Here is a 24,421-nt window from a genome sequence, read left to right as displayed (position 1 = left end):
TTTTTAATGCAAATTTTTAGCTTGCTAAATTTGACTATTTGAGTGACTTTTGCGCCCTTGAAGTTTTCGTTTTGTGTGCTCTAAATTGCTCTCCCATTGACCGGGGAATGAAGCAGACTGCAATAGATTAGAGCTCCCACTGGTCCTTCAAGAGCAATTCTTCTGACGTTAGTCGGTTACGTTTATTTTTGCCACCTAAGTACGTAGTTGCTGAGTACTAATTTGTGGCAAATTTGGCTTTCTGGCGCATTTTCTTCAGTTACATAGCTGCGAAATAAAAACGTGATAAAAAGTTCAAGTCCAGAGGTCTTTAAATCTCTTAGAGCCTTAAGGCTCACTAGTCTGTGTTGCTCACCGAAACTGTTTAGGAGACACGAATTCAAGGTGTGAAGGGTTGTGATTAGAGTTTGACCCCGCTCCGGCATCTAATTACTGACAAAGACAACCCGCTCGCTAGTCGTTTGAGAGCATTCCGCCCGTGTTTAGTGGGTTATGTTTCTTATACTTTAAATAGAAGTTTCTCAGCAAAGCATAATCTGAAGTAAAGCGAGTCAAAAAAATTCGATATAGAAACGAGAACTGCCCCGTTAAAGCCGCGCAAAACCTAATTTTAGATGCCATTGCTTAGACTACATTTCTAAGTTACGAGATGGTCCTTGGTTCCAGTTCTTTATCTTATTAAGACGCAGGATACTCCCGACTCCCACCGAGCTTAAGTTTGTATTGCGCCCAATTTTAGGTTTTTTGTTTAATTGGCAATATCCGTTTTCAAAAAACTGTTGTCTCACTAATGAAATTTTTTATTGAATGCGTAAAATTCCGTTGCATTAGAAATCCAATTTTACGCAATCAATGGTTCTTATTTTTTGGTAATGTTTTAATGGCGGCTGTAAATTGTTTGTTACGCACTGATTTTTAATAGTGTTCCCCGTGGTGTTATTGTGGTTTATATGAGGAGTAACTAACTTGATTAATTGCCATTTTACAAGGACTTATTTTGATGTTTCACAGTGCGATTTTTAGCGGATATAATTTGAATAAAATCAGCTAGTAATAGCCTTTTATTGAGCGGTTCAGATGCGTGATATATCCACTAGTTTGCCTTGCATTTTAGTGTTAAGTTAGTCGCTATTTCTTCTGTAACTAAGTTGATCAAACTTGGAGGTTTTCAAGAGAATTTCCGGTTCAATCTTCAATTATTTTTAGCAAGAATTGTTTAATAATTTTAACAAGAAGTTTCTCAAGTTTTATCAAGTTTTTCTAACATGATAGGCAACTGATTGTCAGGCTGGTTCTCCGGTGTTCTGCTAATCGTCGTTCCGCAGGGTTGTGCCTCGAGTTGTATTGGTCCTTCGCAAGTTTTTACTGATTTTCAAGTTGGGCAATTTCCGGCTTTTGTACGTCTCTTGATGTTTGTTAAGTACATATACAAGTTCCGTATTAGCACCTACTTTATCAGAATAATTACTTCACCAAGTACATAATCTCTCACAAAGTTATTTACTAATTATGTGAATTTATCTTCCAGAAACTCAAAAAAGTAAATATTGAGGCTTTTAGGCACTTGAAGTGTTTGCTAGTAAAACTGTCAATCTGCGGTTGTTTTTCATAAACATAAACAAATTAGGGGTTACAGGCCTAGATGGAAATACTGGCTATATATGGCCTTGAAACTAACTGAATATGAACTAAATTATAGCACTTATTTATGGATATTTAAAGGAAAATCATCACGTAACTATGAGGGACGAAATAGGGGCGTGACACTACCCGACTTTATGAAAATTTTCCATGAAAATTTTGAGAAGGAACTGGGTTTTCACAATTTTTTCTATTTAAACATATAATCTGCACGAGTATAATGATATAAACATATTTTTGTTGGAGCCACCCAATTTATGTTTTCTTAGAAAAGTGTTAGGAACGAAAGCATTTAAGTTAAAGACAATTAATGAAGTTAGGAGAAACAAAGTTTAAGTTGAGACAAATTGAGATAAAGATTAAAGTGAGGAAAGTTAAGACAAGATTAAGAGCTTTGGAGGAACATTAAAGATGTGAAAGTGCGCTAATTTCAGAGTAAAGAGTGGGAACATAATTTAAAGTTAAGGTTAAGAGAATAACGGGAATTAGCACTGGAAAATAATCATGGTTATTTCTTTGAATAATGGCTCTAAACTTTGAGAAGGAGGTGAAGTAGGATACTGGTTGAATGAATGGTTTAAAGCACTGGTTAATCTCTGGAAGTGAACAGTTATTTCGAGTATATAAAGCACTGATTAGTTAAGCTTATTGAGTGAAGGGGTACTTAATTTGTGAAATGAATAATACTTATCGAACTTATATAAGACTTTCAAGAACTTAAAGCATACTCTCCTCTCGGGGTTGAGCTTGATGGTCCAGTTCGTCATCTGTGTTAAATCGGTCCATGGTGTTGAGTGACATGGTAGAAGTTGCAGGCATGGAATTTCGTCGTTGTCGTTTGAGGGTTTCAAGTTCTTCTGGGGAGATGACTAGTGGTGGTTGCTTTAGTTGTTTGGCTAGAGTAGTGACTACATCTGCTTTCAGATGTTCGGGTACGGAAACTACTGGGTTTAGCGGTACATTGGTTCCGTTAAGCTTCATGAAATTTGGTACCATTCGTCGTACAAAAGCTACTTTATGGTATAAGAACATGAAGAGAATATGTAGGCTAGATTTCCGATCAAGACAATGATTGTTAGCGAGAGAGAAAGTTTGATTGGAACGTAGGATTCAAGTTTGTCGATTAGTGCTGGCTTGAATGACTTCATTTCAGTAGTAATTGGCTTTGCTATGGCATCTAGTGATTCTGTTGATAACTTTCGATTCGAGTAAGTAAATTCTGTTTTAACTTTCTTCAATAAATCGAGATTTGCTTCAGTACTGGAATCATATTTCGGAAGTTCGTTTATGTTTGGTACTGAGTCAATTAAATGCACAAGTGGATCTGGTAATTTTACATTAATTCTTGTTGCTCGAAGGTACTGACAACTTTGTAAATCAGCTCGAATTTTAATGTGGTCACTGAACATTGTTTGTCCACATTTTAATGTGATTAAACAGATGTTACAACCTTTATGAGGAACATTGATGTGTCGGCCATTTTCATCCGTACCAATCTCACTAAGGGTATAATCACTTGAAGCTGATGTTAGGAGCCAAATTCCGTATCCAAGGTTCTGTGCTCGTTCTGGGTTGGGTAACACAACCTTCTCTGTATCACATACTTTCAATGCTGAGATTGTGTGGTGAAACTTGAGGGTTGCTAGACACGAGGAGAATCCAAGGTGGGTTTCCATTGTCTCATGACAGATTCGGTATCGTGGCGATCCAAGACAGTTGTCATACTGAGCTTTCGTCAGTACTGTAGTTTCCATCTGTCCTTCTGAGATTGCTAAGTATTCTCCTTCTATCACGTATCGTAAGGCATCTACTGAGTCCTTCTGAGGCATAGGGATTACAATTGCACGATAAACTTCAAATACTGTCTGGCTAGAGGCTAAGGGAATGGCTAGTGTCAGTAAAAGTCCGTCTTCAACTGTCGAAATCTCTTGTACTAATTTCGCATCGTAGTACGAAAGTATGTCAGTCATTGGTATTGCCAAAGTTAGACGATCTGGGGCGTTCTTTTGGCTATCATGGACTGCATCAAGGATCTTTATCAAAGATTTACGAGGTACTAAAGAGATTGGAAGACGTTTATCAAGTAAAGTAGGTATAGCATTTATAACATTAATTCGAAAGGAATATAAGGCTGCTCTATAACTTTTGATATCTGCGTAAAGAGTAAGAAGTAATGATGCTGCTGTGTCAAAGTTAAAGTTCAATTGTTGTTGTGATAATTGAATTTCCATACAGGAGGCTAGTGCATTCAGATTATGGTCTACAATTGCAAATTGTTCTTCAACTAGTTTCCAGTTTCTGTTCTGGTTTTCTTGCATTTCGTTTTGAACTTTGTAAACCTTTGCAAGTTCGTCAGCAACTAGGAAAAATTTCTCATCGGTTTGTGCTCCGATTTCCATGACATAGTCGTTGAGGCTGTTGAAACTGTTAGCTAATCGATTGATATTTTCTGCGTTTTGAGACGTTCGCTGACAAGATCCGAAAATTCCTGTGATTCCACCGCATCCTCCACTGCTCATTGCTATTCCTGGACCAAAAAGTCCAATTCCAGCGACTGCGGCTGCAATTGCAAGCGGGGCGGCTCGTTTTTGTCGATTGTGAGGGTCTTCTTCGACTCTGGTAAGGAGTTTTTCAGTCTCGTTGCGTAATTTAAGGACTTCAATTTCGGCTTCTATCGTTTCATTGAGTATCTTTGTGTAAAGCCAATCAACATTGAAGGCGTCTGTTTGATTCCGATATGTAGTGCTGTATGTCAGGTTGCAAAACTCTGATTGCGTGATCCACTTTTTGGAGAGTTCATTAAGTAGAGTCTCTACTTGTTGTCTGATCGTGAAATTATAACGAGGAAACGGTACTAAAAATTCCACGTTAATGAACTTTTCGGTAATTAGGATCTTTCCTTCCTTATGGAAGATGATTCCTTTATCCAGAGCTGCTTCTGTGTTAATCGGATTCTCAAAAGTGGGACCGAAAAATACGAGATTCAATAGAAATGTAAGTAACATTTTCGTGTTTCAATAATAACAACTATGTTTCAGGACAATCTGCTGATGTGGCTCTTCTGAGTGTTTCAACTGGTTCTCTTTGGTCTTCCGGTGTTTATTTGTTCATTTATTTACTGTACTCAGGCTTCTAGTTCTGGCTTTCTCAATATGGCACTTGTTTATGTGATGTTTATTCATTTCAGGTGTACTCTACTTTTGGGTCATGTGTGTTGTGTGTATTTATTGATATTACTACTAAATATGGTGTTTAAACATGTTGAAGTGTGGTTATTTGGTTGAATGGTGGGTGTGTAATGATGGGGATAGTGGTTGGGGGGTCGAATTGTGCAGTCTTTTCATGTTTTTTCGAGTTTTTCAGGGAGTAAATAGGGGAAAATGGGACAGTTAGTGAGTATTTAGCTAATAAGTTGATGTCAGTGGTAGTAGTGACTGATTGTTATGGCTTTTCAGCGTTTTTTGGTGCGTGTGTTATCAGTTAGTGCCTGAATTTGCTGAGTGAGAAGGTGCGCCGATGGAAAATAACTAGTGTCAGTTCAATTGTTTTGATTATCATATAGTGTAGTTGCATTTATTGGTGAGTTTTTACTTATTATTTGGCAATTGTAGCTTTGATAGTTGGTTTTTACTGTTGGAACTCGGAGCTGTGGTGTGTATGAGCGTGTGGTAACATTTTAATTGCTGTGTGTGACTTTAAAATGACATATTGGTGAAAGTGAGAATTTGATGACATAACGACTTTTTTTGTGTTTGAGCATTAACTTTAATTTACTTGTAAATTATTGATCATAGACTGGTTCTAATGGTTCTAGATACTTGTCCTGGTTGCTAGCAGCACTCGTGTGTAATTTGAACTGATTTTGAAGAGTATTTGGTACTAATTTTCACATGTAATTTTTTCGTACTTTTGGCCATTTTTCCGCATCAGGTCTGGTGTTACATATATGTGAATTTTTCGATTTTTATTAAACTTTGGGCAAATTTTTTTTCTTAGCCTACTCAGTAGACATCGCTGGGGAATAACTATGCTATAAATTCAGGTTTTTGGGCACTTTTCGGTCAACTTTTTCACTAATGTATGAAAAACCGAAAAATGCGAAAAATCGAGGGCTCCAGCGTCACTCAATTTTTAAAGTGCTCCAATCGGGCTCAAAATTGGTAGGTCGCTTCAGGGGCTCAAAAAACACTGCAGCGCAAAAATTTGGCGCTATTTGAGCATTTTTCGCAAAGTTATGACTATTTTCGTAATCTGAACCTGGCTATTTTTGAATCGAGAAATTTCGGGCTAAATGAGCCATCACTGTTCATACTTTATCGATTATTATTAAATGGTTAAAATGGTACTGTATGTACTTGCTGCTAATGTAGATTACTGAATTATATGGTTTGAAGCTTTTTATCGGGTCAGAACATTGATTTTTACGTCCAAAATGCTAATTTTCAGGCATGATTTTTCCACTAATTGAGCTTCTTCGAGACATGTATAGGTCTGGTGATTCTCTAGTGGCCTAAATCAGGTGCTAACTGTTAGTACTGATATCTGTGGCTATCAGGGGTAGCATTTTGGTAGCTTTGAAGTTGATTAACTTGTGTTTTGTGCCGGTTTTTCTGTGAAATTTAGATTTTTACTTGTGAAGCATCATGTTTTGTGCATAAGTTGAAGTAGATTGGAGATAATTGATTTTTGACAGTAATTGTGGGTCATACTAGTGAATACTATGTTAGTAGCAGCTATTGGTGCAGTTTGGTGCGTAGTTTGACTTTATTATGTGGAGTTTTTCACTTTAGAATTTTGGACTAAATTTGATCAGATATGTGTAATTTTCGATTTTTTCAACATTTATGAATTTTTGTGCGATTGTTTGGGTTCATTGGGCTTTGACAACTACTAGGGAGACTGAATATTGGATATGGGTGCACAAATCGGCTATTTGATACTATTTTTCTGGTCTAAATCTGGCTCTATTTTGACTAATTTGAGAAGAGTTTGGTAGGCTTCAGTTTTTTGTTATTATTTCAACATTTTACTTAACAATTTTCGATATTTTCGAAATGAGCGTGTAGAGCGTGAGCATGCGGATGTTTTAAGCTAATAATATCGGATTTTCGCTAATGATATTTCGGATTTTATGAACATGTTCGTAAATTTTCAAAAAGTCTCCAAAATTGAGGGGCCCAGCGGCACTCAATTTTTAAAATTCTTCGATTGAGCTCAAAATTGCTGAATCGCTTTATCGGCTCAAAAAACCCTGCAGCGCAAAAATTTGGGCAGTTTCAACAATTTTTTCACGAGTTAACGTTTTTGCTGCAGTGAACCTGGGTTTTTTGAAAAGGCTCAGATAGGGGATAGGTTATTGGTTATGAGGCTATGAAAAACTTGTTCAAAATTATTGATATAGCTATGGTTGGACTGCTCATGAGTAGAGCTAACTGAATTAACGATAAAATTGGGCTATTCAGGTATTAAGATGCATTTTTGATCACTTTCTGGAAATTACGCTTAAATTTTTGTGATTTTCGTTATTTTGACAGTCTTTTCTCAGCTTGTATTGGCACTAGGGGGCTGGGAGTGTATATTCTGAGAGCTATAGATGTGGGCGTGCTGGTGGTCTGGTTAATTGCTGTCAGAAGTGTATAATATTGACTCTAGCTGGAAATAACTGAATTTTTCCTGATAAAATTGTGGCGATTTCAGAGCTTATTTGGTTTTAAGTCTTCATGGTTGATACTGGGATGAGCCTGGACTGGTTTTTATGGTACTACAAGGCTAGTGGGGGGTTGCACTAGGGTTGTAGGGGGTATAGGTGGCTTTTATCGGATCAGGTGGAGAATAAAATGACAAAATTTTTGAAGCGGAGGATTGAAGCAGAAGCGCAATTTTCGTTTTTTCGTCATTTTTCAACATATACTTGGCAATAATGGGTTTTTATGGTTGTTTGAGGTTGTAACATGTAGGAGGCAGCTGGGGGTAGCTGCTGGAGGCATTTGGGACAGTTTTTGGCATGTTTTTGGGATATAATTTACACTACATTTTAATCAATTTTAACGCACTTTCGTAGGGTTCGGTATTTTAGTCATAACTCAACTTTTATTGATTATTGACAGGATTTGGGTACTGAGATGTCAAGCGTAAGCAGTAGGATGGTCTAGGGCTATAAAATGGGTCAATGGGGGGTTTTTTGTGGGAGCTATCATTGAATTCGAGCGGATTCGAAAAGTGTCAAAAATTGAGGGCTCCAGCGTCACTCAATTTTTAAAGTTCTCCAAATCGCTTCAAAATTTGCATGTCGGTTCCTCGGCTTGAAAAATGCTGCAGCGCAAAAGTTTGGGGTGATCGGGGCATTTTTCACAATTTTATGACTATTTTTCTGAAGTGAACCTAGGATTTTCGGAAGGGTCAATTTTAGGCTAAGTTTTTGGTACTTAGAACGGGTCGAATGGGGTCAATTATAGCTGGAATCGCTTCTACTGGATGAGGGCTTTTCAGAACAATAGGTTAAATCAGGTTCAGACAAGTTCTGGAGATGTAACAAAATAACTAGGATTTGAGGTCAAAATTTTTCGAATTTTTAGCGATTTTTGGACTTTAGGGCTAAGTTGCTCAGGCTTGTTGGGCTTTTGGGGCAAATGAAGGGGGCTGCTAGACTGTACTGGGTCTGTACATGCTAATGGATATAGATGGTTATGGGTAGAGGGTCGAAGATTTGACATATAAGCTTAAAAATGATAAAGTCCAATTTATCATAGCCACTGGCGAGTTTTGGGAGACTTAAGTGAGATTCCTGCATTTATTACTATTTCTCTCAGTTCATAGAGACTTGCTAATACGGAGTCGTATGTGGGTTTGTGGTAGTATCTAGATTTGGTAACTAAACTGAAGATATAACGTTCGGAAATGGGGTCGAAGTAGATTAAAACTGAGCCAATATCTGGTGGATATCTAAGTCTAATTGCACTTGGGGCTGCTGGGTACCAGCTTTTGACTTGTCGGGCTAATCCCTTTGCCATTGCAAGGTCTGCTGATATACAGTGTGCAAAAGAGTGTGGAGAGTATAAGATATCTGTTGGTGAACTTAGATATGTTGAATTTATTTCTTGACTAAAATGATTTAAGTTTTGATTTGAAGAGCCTGGTGAAGAGTTTTTTGTTTGAGATCTGGTTACTGGTTTGTTTGCTGAACTGCTGGGCTTTTTCCCTGAATATTTTGCTATGCTAGCTCTTACTTGATCTAATTTTGTCTCTCTACTTGGGGTATTTGACTGTTTTGATGCTTGTGCTGATGCTTTTATTGCTTCACGTTTTTCTTCTTGTTCCAGTCTGGCACGTGCGTTTTTTGCTCTAGGACTGCCTGATCTTCTAACTTGGTTGGTTAGGCAAGGGTTTGTTCTATCTTCTTTATGCAACATTATTTCTCTATCACATTTAAATCCGCGTACATTTTTTCGCTTTTGGTAGTCTAGTGATTTGAGTGCACTTCTCTCTGGTTTTCGTTTTGGGTTATAAGGTCGGGCTCTTATTTTTCTATCAGTTAAAGCAAATTGTTCTTCGTGTGTTTCTGGAGGCGATTCAATATCGAATGGTACTACTAACGGTTGTGGCTGTTGAGCTGGTAGAAACATTTCATCATCTGATGAGGATGATACTAGAGGAACACGAACTTCTGTTTCTTGCTGTCTGATTTCATCAGCGATTAACGGATTAACTGGTATTCGGGCAATTTGCTCTGCGTCCAGATTTAGGTCATCTAAATTTTCGTCTGAATTGCTGTTTTCATTAAATAAGTTTGGAATTGCTTCATCTGAGCTTGAAGAATCAAATACTGGAAGATGGATTGGGGCAGTTCGTGGTCTAACTGCTGGTACTACTACTACCCTTGGAGGATGGAAGATGATTCCTTTATCCAGAGCTGCTTCTGTGTTAATCGGATTCTCAAAAGTGGGACCGAAAAATACGAGATTCAATAGAAATGTAAGTAACATTTTCGTGTTTCAATAATAACAACTATGTTTCAGGACAATCTGCTGATGTGGCTCTTCTGAGTGTTTCAACTGGTTCTCTTTGGTCTTCCGGTGTTTATTTGTTCATTTATTTACTGTACTCAGGCTTCTAGTTCTGGCTTTCTCAATATGGCACTTGTTTATGTGATGTTTATTCATTTCAGGTGTACTCTACTTTTGGGTCATGTGTGTTGTGTGTATTTATTGATATTACTACTAAATATGGTGTTTAAACATGTTGAAGTGTGGTTATTTGGTTGAATGGTGGGTGTGTAATGATGGGGATAGTGGTTGGGGGGTCGAATTGTGCAGTCTTTTCATGTTTTTTCGAGTTTTTCAGGGAGTAAATAGGGGAAAATGGGACAGTTAGTATTTAGCTAATAAGTTGATGTCAGTGGTAGTAGTGACTGATTGTTATGGCTTTTCAGCGTTTTTTGGTGCGTGTGTTATCAGTTAGTGCCTGAATTTGCTGAGTGAGAAGGTGCGCCGATGGAAAATAACTAGTGTCAGTTCAATTGTTTTGATTATCATATAGTGTAGTTGCATTTATTGGTGAGTTTTTACTTATTATTTGGCAATTGTAGCTTTGATAGTTGGTTTTTACTGTTGGAACTCGGAGCTGTGGTGTGTATGAGCGTGTGGTAACATTTTAATTGCTGTGTGTGACTTTAAAATGAGATATTGGTGAAAGTGAGAATTTGATGACATAACGACTTTTTTTGTGTTTGAGCATTAACTTTAATTTACTTGTAAATTATTAATCATAGACTGGTTCTAATGGTTCTAGATACTTGTCCTGGTTGTTAGCAGCACTCGTGTGTAATTTGAACTGATTTTGAAGAGTATTTGGTACTAATTTTCACATGTAATTTTTTCGTACTTTTGGCCATTTTTCCGCATCAGGTCTGGTGTTACATATATGTGAATTTTTCGATTTTTATTAAACTTTGGGCAAATTTTTTTTCTTAGCCCACTCAGTAGCTGGGGAATAACTATGCTATAAATTCAGGTTTTTGGGCACTTTTCAGTCAACTTTTTCACTAATGTATGAAAAACCGCAAAATGCGAAAAATTGAGGGCTCCAGCGTCACTCAATTTTTAAAGTGCTCCAATCGGGCTCAAAATTGGTAGGTCGCTTCAGGGGCTCAAAAAACACTGCAGCGCAAAAATTTGGAGCTATTTGAGCATTTTTCGCAAAGTTATGACTATTTTCGTAATCTGAACCTGGCTATTTTTGAATCGAGAAATTTCGGGCTAAATGAGCCATCACTGTTCATACTTTATCGATTATTATTAAATGGTTAAAATGGTACTGTATGTACTTGCTGCTAATGTAGATTACTGAATTATATGGTTTGAAGCTTTTTATCGGGTCAGAACATTGATTTTTACGTCCAAAATGCTAATTTTCAGGCATGATTTTTCCACTAATTGAGATTCTTCGAGACATGTATAGGTCTGGTGATTCTCTAGTGGCCTAAATCAGGTGCTAACTGTTAGTACTGATATCTGTGGCTATCAGGGGTAGCATTTTGGTAGCTTTGAAGTTGATTAACTTGTGTTTTGTGCCGGTTTTTCTGTGAAATTTAGATTTTTACTTGTGAAGCATCATGTTTTGTGCATAAGTTGAAGTAGATTGGAGATAATTGATTTTTGACAGTAATTGTGGGTCATACTAGTGAATACTATGTTAGTAGCAGCTATTGGTGCAGTTTGGTGCGTAGTTTGACTTTATTATGTGGAGTTTTTCACTTTAGAATTTTGGACTAAATTTGATCAGATATGTGTAATTTTCGATTTTTTCAACATTTATGAATTTTTGTGCGATTGTTTGGGTTTATTGGGCTTTGACAACTACTAGGGAGACTGAATATTGGATATGGGTGCACAAATCGGCTATTTGATACTATTTTTCTGGTCTAAATCTGGCTCTATTTTGACTAATTTGAGAAGAGTTTGGTAGGCTTCAGTTTTTTGTTATTATTTCAACATTTTACTTAACAATTTTCGATATTTTCGAAATGAGCGTGTAGAGCGTGAGCATGCGGATGTTTTAAGCTAATAATATCGGATTTTCGCTAATGATATTTCGGATTTTATGAACATGTTCGTAAATTTTCAAAAAGTCTCCAAAATTGAGGGGCCCAGCGGCACTCAATTTTTAAAATTCTTCGATTGAGCTCAAAATTGCTGAATCGCTTTATCGGCTCAAAAAACCCTGCAGCGCAAAAATTTGGGCAGTTTCAACAATTTTTTCACGAGTTAACGTTTTTGCTGCAGTGAACCTGGGTTTTTTGAAAAGGCTCAGATAGGGGATAGGTTATTGGTTATGAGGCTATGAAAAACTTGTTCAAAATTATTGATATAGCTATGGTTGGACTGCTCATGAGTAGAGCTAACTGAATTAACGATAAAATTGGGCTATTCAGGTATTAAGATGCATTTTTGATCACTTTCTGGAAATTACGCTTAAATTTTTGTGATTTTCGTTATTTTGACAGTCTTTTCTCAGCTTGTATTGGCACTAGGGGGCTGGGAGTGTATATTCTGAGAGCTATAGATGTGGGCGTGCTGGTGGTCTGGTTAATTGCTGTCAGAAGTGTATAATATTGACTCTAGCTGGAAATAACTGAATTTTTCCTGATAAAATTGTGGCGATTTCAGAGCTTATTTGGTTTTAAGTCTTCATGGTTGATACTGGGATGAGCCTGGACTGGTTTTTATGGTACTACAAGGCTAGTGGGGGGTTGCACTAGGGTTGTAGGGGGTATAGGTGGCTTTTATCGGATCAGGTGGAGAATAAAATTTTTGAAGCAGAGGATTGAAGCAGAAGCGCAATTTTCGTTTTTTCGTCATTTTTCAACATATACTTGGCAATAATGGGTTTTTATGGTTGTTTGAGGTTGTACCATGTAGGTGGCAGCTGGGGGTAGCTGCTGGAGGCATTTGGGACAGTTTTTGGCATGTTTTTGGGATATAATTTACACTACATTTTAATCAATTTTAACGCACTTTCGTAGGGTTCGGTATTTTAGTCATAACTCAACTTTTATTGATTATTGACAGGATTTGGGTACTGAGATGTCAAGCGTAAGCAGTAGGATGGTCTAGGGCTATAAAATGGGTCAATTGGGGGTTTTTTGTGGGAGCTATCATTGAATTCGAGCGGATTCGAAAAGTGTCAAAAATTGAGGGCTCCAGCGTCACTCAATTTTTAAAGTTCTCCAAATCGCTTCAAAATTTGCATGTCGGTTCCTCGGCTTGAAAAATGCTGCAGCGCAAAAGTTTGGGGTGATCGGGGCATTTTTCACAATTTTATGACTATTTTTCTGAAGTGAACCTAGGATTTTCGGAAGGGTCAATTTTAGGCTAAGTTTTTGGTACTTAGAACGGGTCGAATGGGGTCAATTATAGCTGGAATCGCTTCTACTGGATGAGTGCTTTTCAGAACAATAGGTTAAATCAGGTTCAGACAAGTTCTGGAGATGTAACAAAATAACTAGGATTTGAGGTCAAAATTTTTCGAATTTTTAGCGATTTTTGGACTTTAGGGCTAAGTTGCTCAGGCTTGTTGGGCTTTTGGGGCAAATGAAGGGGGCTGCTAGACTGTACTGGGTCTGTACATGCTAATGGATATAGATGGTTATGGGTAGAGGGTCGAAGATTTGACATATAAGCTCAAAAATGATAAAGTCCAATTTATCATAGCCACTGGCGAGTTTTGGGAGACTTAAGTGTGAGATTCCTGCATCTATTACTATTTCTCTCAGTTCATAGAGACTTGCTAATACGGAGTCGTATGTGGGTTTGTGGTAGTATCTAGATTTGGTAACTAAACTGAAGATATAACGTTCGGAAATGGGGTCGAAGTAGATTAAAACTGAGCCAATATCTGGTGGATATCTAAGTCTAATTGCACTTGGGGCTGCTGGGTACCAGCTTTTGACTTGTCGGGCTAATCCCTTTGCCATTGCAAGGTCTGCTGATATACAGTGTGCAAAAGAGTGTGGAGAGTATAAGATATCTGTTGGTGAACTTAGATATGTTGAATTTATTTCTTGACTAAAATGATTTAAGTTTTGATTTGAAGAGCCTGGTGAAGAGTTTTTTGTTTGAGATCTGGTTACTGGTTTGTTTGCTGAACTGCTGGGCTTTTTCCCTGAATATTTTGCTATGCTAGCTCTTACTTGATCTAATTTTGTCTCTCTACTTGGGGTATTTGACTGTTTTGATGCTTGTGCTGATGCTTTTATTGCTTCACGTTTTTCTTCTTGTTCCAGTCTGGCACGTGCGTTTTTTGCTCTAGGACTGCCTGATCTTCTAACTTGGTTGGTTAGGTAAGGGTTTGTTCTATCTTCTTTATGCAACATTATTTCTCTATCACATTTAAATCCGCGTACATTTTTTCGCTTTTGGTAGTCTAGTGATTTGAATGCACTTCTCTCTGGTTTTCGTTTTAGGTTATAAGGTCGGGCTCTTATTTTTCTATCAGTTAAAGCAAATTGTTCTTCGTGTGTTTCTGGAGGCGATTCAATATCGAATGGTACTACTAACGGTTGTGGCTGTTGAGCTGGTAGAAACATTTCATCATCTGATGAGGATGATACTAGAGGAACACGAACTTCTGTTTCTTGCTGTCTGATTTCATCAGCGATTAACGGATTAACTGGTATTCGGGCAATTTGCTCTGCGTCCAGATTTAGGTCATCTAAATTTTCGTCTGAATTGCTGTTTTCAATAAATAAGTTTGGAATTGCTTCATCTGAGCTTGAAGAATCAAATACTGGAAGATGGATTGGGGCAGTTCGTGGTCTAACTGCTGGTACTACTACTACCCTTGGTGGGGCCGGTGGTGCTGCTGGAGGTGCTGCTACTGCTGGTCCTGCTAATGGTTCACCTAGGGGAACATTTATGGTCACTCTGACTGGATCTTGTTTCTCTTTTGTAGCTTGTTTTATCTCCTTTTCTTGTTCGTTTATCAGTTCTGGAATATGTTTATCAAAAAGATCTGGCTCCATATGTTGTCTTCTAGATGGATCAGGTTGAAAGTTTGCCGGGTGGATGACTTCGAGGTCTTCAGGAGTTTCACTTGGCTTAATTGGCTTCAATCTGATGCGATGAACACGTTGGGTGTAGTTCGTATTTACTTTTCGAATGATGTAATTAGAATCAGTAAGGACTTTTTCTACTTTATATAGCGGTAGCCATTTCTGAACTTGGGAAGCTATTACTGTCGATTGTTCTAGTAGCTTAGGGTTTAAAAGTAAACAGAATGATTTCTCCGGAATCGGTTTTGCTGAAGCTTTTTGATCATAATACTTTTTGTACTTCAGGTAAGCAGTCGTTAATTTTTCTTTGTTTTCTCCATACTTTTGCATCATGGCGTCTTGCAGTTCATTAACAAAATCAGAATTTACTGCTACTGCATCCATTACTTTTCTGGAGAACCTAATGTCAAGGGGCTTTATGGGTTCTCTGCCATGGAATAAAGTTGAAGGACAACACTTTGTCGCTGAATGATATGAAGTATTATGAATAAAAGTTGCAAGAGGAACATATTTGTGCCAGTCTTTCCATTGTTTGTCAGTATTGAGTTTTAATATTCGTTTCAGTGGTCCGTGAGATCGTTCTACTGCTCCAATAGTTTGAGGCTGCTTTAGTGAGGCGTGCTTCAACTTTACTTCTAATAAACTTGCTAATTCTGACATTAATTCTGAAGTAAAATTTGTTCCTAAGTCACTAAGTATCGTTTGAGGAATGTAGCTGTGCTGGAAGAACACCTTTACTAGTTCTCGGGCTACTGTGTCAGCGTATCCATTCGTTAATGGAACTGCGAATAGGTACTTTGTGAAAACATCTATTCCACTCAGAACATACTTATATTGTGATGACTTTAGGGGGCCTACTAAATCAATTTGTAGCATATCTCCTGGATATGATTGTAGAGAACTGACTGGTTGTAACTGTGGTGTGGCTTTTTGGTACTCTATTTAATTGGAGACAAGTAAGGCAGTTTTTAATGAAACTAATGAAATGTTCGGTGAAGCCTGGGTAATAGAATCGCTTTCTGAATTCTTGAATTGTTGCTTTAATGCCTAAGTGACCCGCTGTTTGTGAGTTATGGAGTCTATATATAGTCTCTTTCCACAAATGCCTAGGTACACAAAATTGTTTATGAAGTACTTTTCCAGTATCATCATAAAAATTCCGGTATAAGACATTCCCTTCAAGAATTAATCTATTTAAATGTTTGATACTTTTTTAAGTTGGTTGTAGCATACTTTAAGTCTGGTTGTTGATTGTTTCGTTGAATCCAGCTTATTACTATTCTAATATCTGCATCTTTTTGCTGCTCATCTGCTAAGTTAAGGCTAATTAAGTTGTCTGTAAGGTCTGGGAACTCATCTAATGGATTTGGGTACTATATTGAAATTATTTCGTGTTTTCGTTTAAGTTTTAATAGCCCTTGAATTTCTGTAATTGGAACATTATTTTGTCGTTTTTTGTAATCCTCATAAACTCCTAGTTTTTTAAGAAAGTTAACTTCATCTTCGTTTATTTCGTCACCGAGGCTTTCAGTATCAAATAACACATTTAGTTCTACATCAGAGTTTTGTGCTTCTGTATCAATTTCTATTTCTTTAACTGAAATTCTGTCTGTTAACTTTAAAGACATTGTTGCTGATTTGTCATTCTCCATTCGCGAGAGAAAATCCGCTGCGTAATTAGCGCGTCCAGGAATGTGGGCAATTACTATGTTAAATGCGAGTATTCTGTCTAAACAATTCCAAAGAGATGGTGGTATTACTTTTGATTGAAAGAATTGTGTGAGGCTTTTGTTGTCAGTGAGTATAATTACTTGTTTGCTTGATCCCCAAATGTAGTGTGAAAAGTAGTCCAGCGCGTAGTACAAAGCTAGGAACTCTTTGTAGTATATTGAGAACTTTAATTCTGTGGCATTAATCAAATGCGATCCAAACGAAACGGGAGCGTATGTTTTCTTTTCTTTCTTTCCTGTTTCATTTACGTAGTCTTCCACCATTAGTACAAAACCTGCACCGTGGTAACTAGCGTCGCAAAGAATTACATACTGTAGGCCTGGTTTTGGCAATCGCAATGTTACATTCGTTGCTTCCATTGAATCCTTCTTTATTACTTCTAATGCTTTTACATGTTCTTCTGTGGTATCTATTACTGCATCCTTCTTCAGGAGCTTGTAAAAGGACATTAGTTTTTGACCTAGATTAGGGATGTAATTTCGGAAGAATTGCGTGAAGCCGATTAATCGTTTTACTTGTTTTGTTGTTTTCGCCTTTTTGAATTTATCTAGGAATTTAGTTATTTTCGCTTTTTCTGGTGATATTCTTTCTGCACTGATATTATTTCCAAGGAATTTCATTGTATCTGTTGCTATTTCACACTTTTCAGGAGACAATTTCAGTCCCCATTGACGTATACATGTAAAGATTTCTCGTAAAGAAGGTACCAATTGTTCAAAATTTGTTACTGCATTTCCGATATCATCCATAAACTGGGTACAATTTCCTGATGCTAAGCATGGGTCCAAATAATGTCTAATGAAGGAGCTAACTCCAGTTACTGACTTATTCAATCCTTGTGCAAGACATTTATAAGCATAAGTTCTCGAAGCAAAGTTAAATGCTAGCAGTTGCACTGATACATCGTCTGCCATTTGCACACAGTGGTATGCTTGAGAACAGTCAAGTTTCGTAAACAGTTTTTTCCCCGGCAAAGTAGTTTATTGCATCGCTCATGTTTGAAATTGGAAAATTTGTATTTACATAATCGTTTTTTAGCAAATGATTTACTTTTCTCAAGTCAATTAATAGTCTAAGACTTCCTGAATTTTTCCGTTGAGCGAAAAGCGGACTACTATATCTTGATTGAGACAAAGTTGTTATCAGTCCGTAGTAATGCATTAGTGCGAGCTTTACTTGTAGCTCATTTCTCAGATGGACAGGCGTTGGGGGTCCTTGTTAATAAATTGGTATACTTCTTTCTGGAGTTAACTTTGTTTTTAAGTCTGTGTTATATCCATTATCAAATCTGTGTTTTGCGAAAATGTCAGTAAACTCAACTAGTAATTCACCTACTACTGCTTTTTGCTCATCATTGAGGGCTGATTTTTCCCACGGAAACTTGCTCAAAAATGTTATTTTATCCTGATGATTACCCTTTGGATCTAATTTCTCCATTTCTTGCAGTTTTAGCAGTTGCTCATAGATATCTCTCTGCAAGGGCGACAAATTTGTCGGATCTGGGCACGTTTCTGGCGTTGGGAACCATAGTTTTTCGTATTCTGGCGCTGGTTTCGCTGGTTGAGATTTTCTTTTCGGGGTGTCTGTAACTTGAATTAATTGATTTATTTCTGTTAAGTAAGTTTCGCTCATTTTTGCAACATTTATTAATTGAGGATCTACTTCTAACAACTTTTCAGCTTGGTCTGATGTTAAGAATGAGAATTTTGCTATTGCTTTGCCTTTATTTATGGTAATTGGATGATCAGTAATGTTCAGGACATAGATGTACAGAATGTTATGTTCAGCAACTTTACTTAGAGATGATGTTAATATTACTTCACTATCTTTTTCAAAGATTTCGTTTGGAATTATTACTCCACAAAGGTCAGCGAATGATTCTAGTTTGTCATAAAGCTTGCATTCTAATACTGCTTGTTGATTTGGCTGTAAAACTTGCTTTTTCTGTGTATAAACTCCAAATTTTTTGCGTTTTACCACTCTTCTAGGTTGCTTTTCTGGCTTTATTTCATTTATTTGTAATGTTTGATCAGGGAATTTAATGTAGCTTTGTCCTGGGCAAATGCTAACTTTATGGTTAACAAAGAATGGGTTGCCTAATATTACAGGAGTTGTGACAATTAAAACAAGGAAATATTCTGTAAATGTTTGTGTGCCCAATTTAAATGTAACTTTAATTGCTTTGTCAATTTTAACTATATTTCCGTTTGCCATTTTAACTTTATCTAGATCTGGCTTTTCTATTTCTGTTATTGAATTGATATTTGTGTTAATTAGCTCCTTGTAAAACTCACGACTTATCACGTTGGCAAATGCTCCTGTATCGATTAGTGCGCGTCTTTCTAATTCTCCATTAAATTTAACTTTAAGATAGGACAATGTTCTGCCTAAAAGCGGGACAATGCTGAATAATTGCTGAACATGTGGTGTTGGCTTTGGTGCGGATTGAGGTACTTGTGTTGGGAGTTGCACAGAATTATTAACTTTACTTTTATTATTATTACTTTTGCGTTTTCTACGCTTTTTGTTACTTTTGTTATAAACTGGCTCTATTACTTTATCTAAACTAGGACTAGACGTGCTTTCGTTATAATAGTTAACTGAGTTTTTATAATTTTTATTTTGTTTTTTAAAGTTGGGTGGCTTTATTAGTTTTTTCGTTGATTAAATGGGTAATTCATACCTCTCATATTTCTATTTTGAGGGTTACTTGCTCGATTAGACTGATTTAATTGTTGAGTATTATATCGGTTTTGTACTGGAGCTGGACTATCGTAAACTATACCCTGTCTAAGAAGGTTTTGAGGGGTATTTTTTGTTGGGAACCGGTAAACTAGTCTATTAACATAAGCTGGGTGAACAAATGGGGACTATCTGAAGGTTCGGTCCAATAATTACGAGTTTGTGGCTGTTCGTTATAATAAAACGGTCTAGGGGCATTAAATTGCGGTCTAAACTCCCGGTAATTATTAGCACGAGGGGCATACTGTTGCTGGGGCCTATAGTTTTGCTGAAACTGACTATAATTGGGCTGATATTGACGGTAATTTGGTCGATAATTCTGATATTGGGGCCGGAAATTTTGTCTATAACTTTGTCTGTAGACTTGTTGAGGGTAATGTGGTGTGAATTTGTTTACTGGGCCTTGTTTTGATGGCTCATTTTTAGGTGCTGATCTCTGCTCAAGTTTCTGCTCAAGTTCTTTCTGATTATTTGAAATAGTAGTTATTGCTTTTAACATTTTATCAGTATTTGTTTCCGTTATTTCATTAAAACCGTCGTCGAAGTACTCTTCTCTGTTGCACATCTCCCTAATTGCAATTTGTTGGCTAGCTAAGGTGCATAACTGATCTATTGTATCTGTTTCTGACCTTTCTAAGAGCTTAGGATTAAGCCAGTTTGGCATAGACTTAATAAAGAAGCGCTTTATTTGCTCATTTTTTCGATTTTCTGACATCTGAAGGGCAGAATCTCTTGCTGCTGTCTCTCTTTCGAATCTACGAGCTTCTGGGTCGCCTACTCCTGCTGGCGCTACTACTATTTCAGGTGCTGGATATGCTTTATTGGCTTCAGTTCTTAACTTTACTAAGAAATTTTTAACAGTGTCTGTTTTTGGATTAAACTTTTGATTCTCTAACTTTATAATTCTGATCTCTCTCAAGTCATCCTGCATGAATCTATTTCTTAGAGCTGTTATACTGTCTTCGAAGACTAGTCTGGTAGCCTCTGATAGGGTTAAGAAGTATCGTAAAGCGTCTCCTTTTGAATGTAATTGCAGAAAGTTCGCTTGTTGCGCGTTTGCGATTGCTGCAACTCCGATTGCACCTGTTATTAGTTGTTCAAACTCGTTAAAATTGTCCGTTTCTGATCCAGAAAAAGGCGTGATGTTGATCTGCGCGTGTGCCATTTTGCTTTTTACCCGTTTAGATTATATACTTTTCGTTCTATCAGTCAGTCTTACTTTCGTTCTAAAGTATTAAATAGCACGCTTAACTTAACTTAATGGAGAGATTAAGGGGGTTTAAGAGAAGAAAACAGTTAAATGAATAGCACAAGAATATCGAAAAAGAAACTACTGAAACCATTCGTTCGGAAAAAAATAAAGATGGGCTGCTTATAAACCTATTCCTAAAGCTCCGGTCGAATCGTCAGACTTATATCGTTGCCGCCGAAGTCTCACCTCTAAAGAGTGCCCCTTAGTCTAGGAAAATTCGTGGGGACCACGACCGCACAGGCCTTGTGGAAGCTGCACTCAGATAGGCAACAGCATAATGACCGAAATCACCGTTTGATTCATTAACCTCCTGAGCTGGGCGGGGAAATAAAATATAATTGTTTTTTATTTTTGTTTAAACTTTTGTTTTGCCCTCTTTTAATTAATGTTTAAGTGATGGTTTCAGTAATTTAGCTTATTCTGATGTTATCTGATAATCAGTAATGATGTTGTTAAGGTTAATATCTCTGTCAGATTGAAGTTTGTTACGAATAAGGCCAAATTTGCGAGCTTTTTGATTTAGACTTTTTGCTGTCCAATAAATTGCAACACGTTTATCATCTTTATCTAGCACATAAATAACGATGGATTTATAAGCTGAAGAGGAAAAAGCGCGTAATATCTGAGCTTGTGTTTTATTGCTGCTATGGGTGTAGTTGATGTTATTGCCTTCGATATGTTCAACAAAATTGGGGGAAGCGCGACAATTATTAATAGCGGGGAGAATTTGTTCTTTATAAATTGACATAAATAAAGCACCAAAATTAATTTTACAAAATTATTTACTCACAATATCCTCGTTTGTAAATAGCCTATGTTATTTTTGTCCGTTGTGGCGGCTGTGGTTGAGTTTTTTCCAGTTAGTGTCCACTCAAACACTTTTGAATTGTTGTTACACTTAGACCACGTAGACACAAACACAGTTTCCACCCATTCTTTCCTTTGTTACTGCTTTGTGCGTTATCATTTTGGTCGAGAAGGAAGTGCTGGATGTGATTCTGGATGATTGAAGGCTCTTAAGGTAATGAAGAAGAAGAGAAGAAAGAAAACAACAAAATAAAAGAAGAAAATATCAAATTTATCGAGGAATTTATCGAAATATCGGTTCGTTAAACTGGAAAACAGTTAATAACTCCTGTCACCATGTTACGCACTGATTTTTAATAGTGTTCCTCGTGGTGTTATTGTGGTTTATATGAGGAGTAATTAACTTGAATAATTGCCATTTTACAAGGACTTATTTTGATGTTTCTCAGTGCGATTTTTAGCGGATATAATTTGAATAAAATTAGCTAGTACTAGCCTTTCATTGAGCGGTTCAGATGCGTGATATATCCACTAGTTTGCCTTGCATTTTAGTGTTAAGTTAGTCGCTATTTCTTCTGTAATTAAGTTTATCAAACTTGGAGGTTTTCAAGAGAATTTCCGGTTCAATCTTTAATTAATTTTAGCAAGAATTACTTAGTAATTTAACAAGAAGTTTCTCAGGTTTATCAAGTTTTATAAGATGATAGGCAACTGATTTTTAGGCTGGTTCTCCGGTGTTCTGGTGATAGTTGGGTCCGCAGGGTTGTGCCTTTAGTTGTATTGGTCCTTCGCAAATATTTACTGATTTTCAAGTAGGGCGATTTCCGGCTTTTGTACGTCTCTTGGTGTTTGTTCAGTACATAAACAAGTTCCGTATTAGCACCTACTTTATCAGAATAATTACTTCACCAAGTACATAATCTCTCATGAAGTTATTTACTAATTATGTGAATTTATCTTCCAGAAACTCAAAAAAGTAAATATTGAGGCTTTTAGGCACTTGAAGTGTTTGCTAGTAAAACTGTCAATCTGCGGTTGTTTTTCATAAACATAAACAAATTAGGGGTTACAGGCCTAGATGGAAATACTGGCTATATATGGCCTTGAAACTAACTGAATATGAACTAAATTATAGCACTTATTTATGGATATTTAAAGGAAAATCATCACGTAACTATGAGGGACGAAATAGGGGCGTGACATTGTTTTTCGTATGTTTTTAACTGCTTTTGAACGAAGTCCTTAGCAATTATTGTAAAGGTGTGTTTTTTATGCAGTATGTTTGCTTGACAATTTTGAGGTTTCGAGTGACTTTTACGCCCTTGACTTTTTGCGTTTCGTGTGATCGAAAATTCTCAATCACAATTTCAAGCAGCTGAACTCAATTGGCGGCAATTTAATACTAAAAGTCAAATGAAAAGTGCGCCGAAACTGGTGGCATTTTTTACTTTAAATCTTTATTGTGATATATGTTAACCTCTAATGTGTTTTTTTGCAGCCCACTACTGAACTGCTTAGTCCAATTTAAGCTCCCCCTCCCTCCCTTCCCCCCCCGGGACTGAACCAGGCTGCAATTGATTAGAGCTCCCACTAGTCGTTCAAGAGCATTTCTTCCAACTTTTAGTCGGTTATGTTTAGTGAATGTTAAACAGCCGCCGTTAGCCTATCGACAGCTATTATTTAGGCGATCACCTTTTTTATTTCCCTTGCCTTTCGTTCACGTTTTTCGTTTTAAACAATCACGAATTTCAAGTTTGACTTCTGACTTACATCACTGAGCGTTTCAACTGAATGGATTTTAGCTGAATGAAATTATTTTGCTCAATGAATTAGGCAATGCGGTCGAGATCAAGAGAGCAAACTGAAAAGAAACGTGATAAACCGAAAATGCGCAGTCATTAGGTCATAGTGCATTAGGTTATCAAAGTTTATTAGAGCGATTGTTAACTGGTATTAGTGTTAATCTTAATAGTATTAAATTTAGAAATTGAGTGAAGTTTAATTCTAGAATCTAATTGAAACTGCACAAAATTGGAACACTTTTTGTTACTTAGAAATGAATTTTGTCAATTTTCATATTTTTTTCTTTCTGTTTTGATAATGTTGTGCTTCAAGCGTGAGCTTTTCCTATTTTGCCCTTTTTGTTTCTTAATCATTTATTGGTATCCGAAAAGTGCAAGGTTGGTGTTTGCAATCGAAGGACGCCTGATTTCAATCGTTGATTTTTTTTAAAAAAACGGTTTTTGGTTTTGATAATTTCGACACTAGTTCTCGGAAAAGTTTTATACCTTTATTTTTCCTACTTTCCAGCACGCTTAAGTGCTTTCAAACAAAGTTTGTAGCAATTATTAATTGCTCGCACACGAAGTTTGTAGCAATTATATTAATCCTGTTGGTCTTTTTTATTGCGATTTTTCGCTTGACCGATTTTTCGTCCGACACATTTAACTTTTCGTCCTCAAAAACGGGATAAACAGGCAGCGCCCATAGGGCATTAGGTGTTCTAAGAGCCTTTCAACTCACTGTTCTCAAAGTATGTGATTCGCTGTCCCCGCTTCTCACACCTCTCTTTCAATTAAGCTAAAGCTAGCCTCACTAAACCGTAGCTAGCTACTGACGAAGTCAACCACTCGCCGGTCGTTTGAGTCCAATTCGCTCCGACTTTAGTTGGTTATGTTATTAGTTCTGTAGCCTTTCATGTACAATTTTTTGCTTGACCGCTTCGTCTGATGCTTCTTTCTAATTTTTCGTCCTCATCTGCATGTTGATTTGGACCCCCTCTCCTTTCGTCCAGTCGTTCGTCGGTTATGTTTAATTCTTCGGTTGAAGGGACTTGTTCTGCTGCTTTTTTATTTCGCCGTCCTATGCTTTTTTGTTTCACATTTGTTCAGAGCAAAGCTGAAATAGTCAAATTTGTTGTAGGAATCGTTCCTCTGACTGGCGGTTTTGCGTGTGGGCCCAGATTTCTCCATATCTCTAGCAAAAGTTTGTAGGACATTTGAGTTATTAGATTTCAGTCATAATAGATCACATTTTAAAACTAAATTTTAATATGAATTAGTTGAAGGTCAAAGCAACTCGTATTCTTAATAAAGGTCCCTACTGAAAGGGCTTTTGCTGAGTTGAAGTGAGCAAGCTATATCAATTTGTTGATGAACTTTTTTTTGACAATGACAGCGTATCCGGGAATTTGCCGGCTA

The 24,421-nt window shown here is 37.0% G+C and overlaps 1 protein-coding gene across 1 annotated transcript in view; it reads left to right on the top strand.

Annotated features, from left to right (window-relative positions):
* Positions 1-24,421, top strand: part of LOC142346136 (uncharacterized) — a 128,904-nt gene that overhangs the window by 89,423 nt on the left and 15,060 nt on the right. The window lies entirely within an intron of this gene.

The sequence above is a fragment of the Convolutriloba macropyga genome, chromosome 9 (genome assembly GCF_964194025.1).
Source record: "Convolutriloba macropyga chromosome 9, txConMacr16.3, whole genome shotgun sequence".
NCBI lineage: Eukaryota > Metazoa > Xenacoelomorpha > Acoela > Convolutidae > Convolutriloba > Convolutriloba macropyga.
The sequence above is the reverse complement of the archived record's forward strand: the minus strand, read 5'-3'. Positions and strand labels throughout refer to the sequence as shown.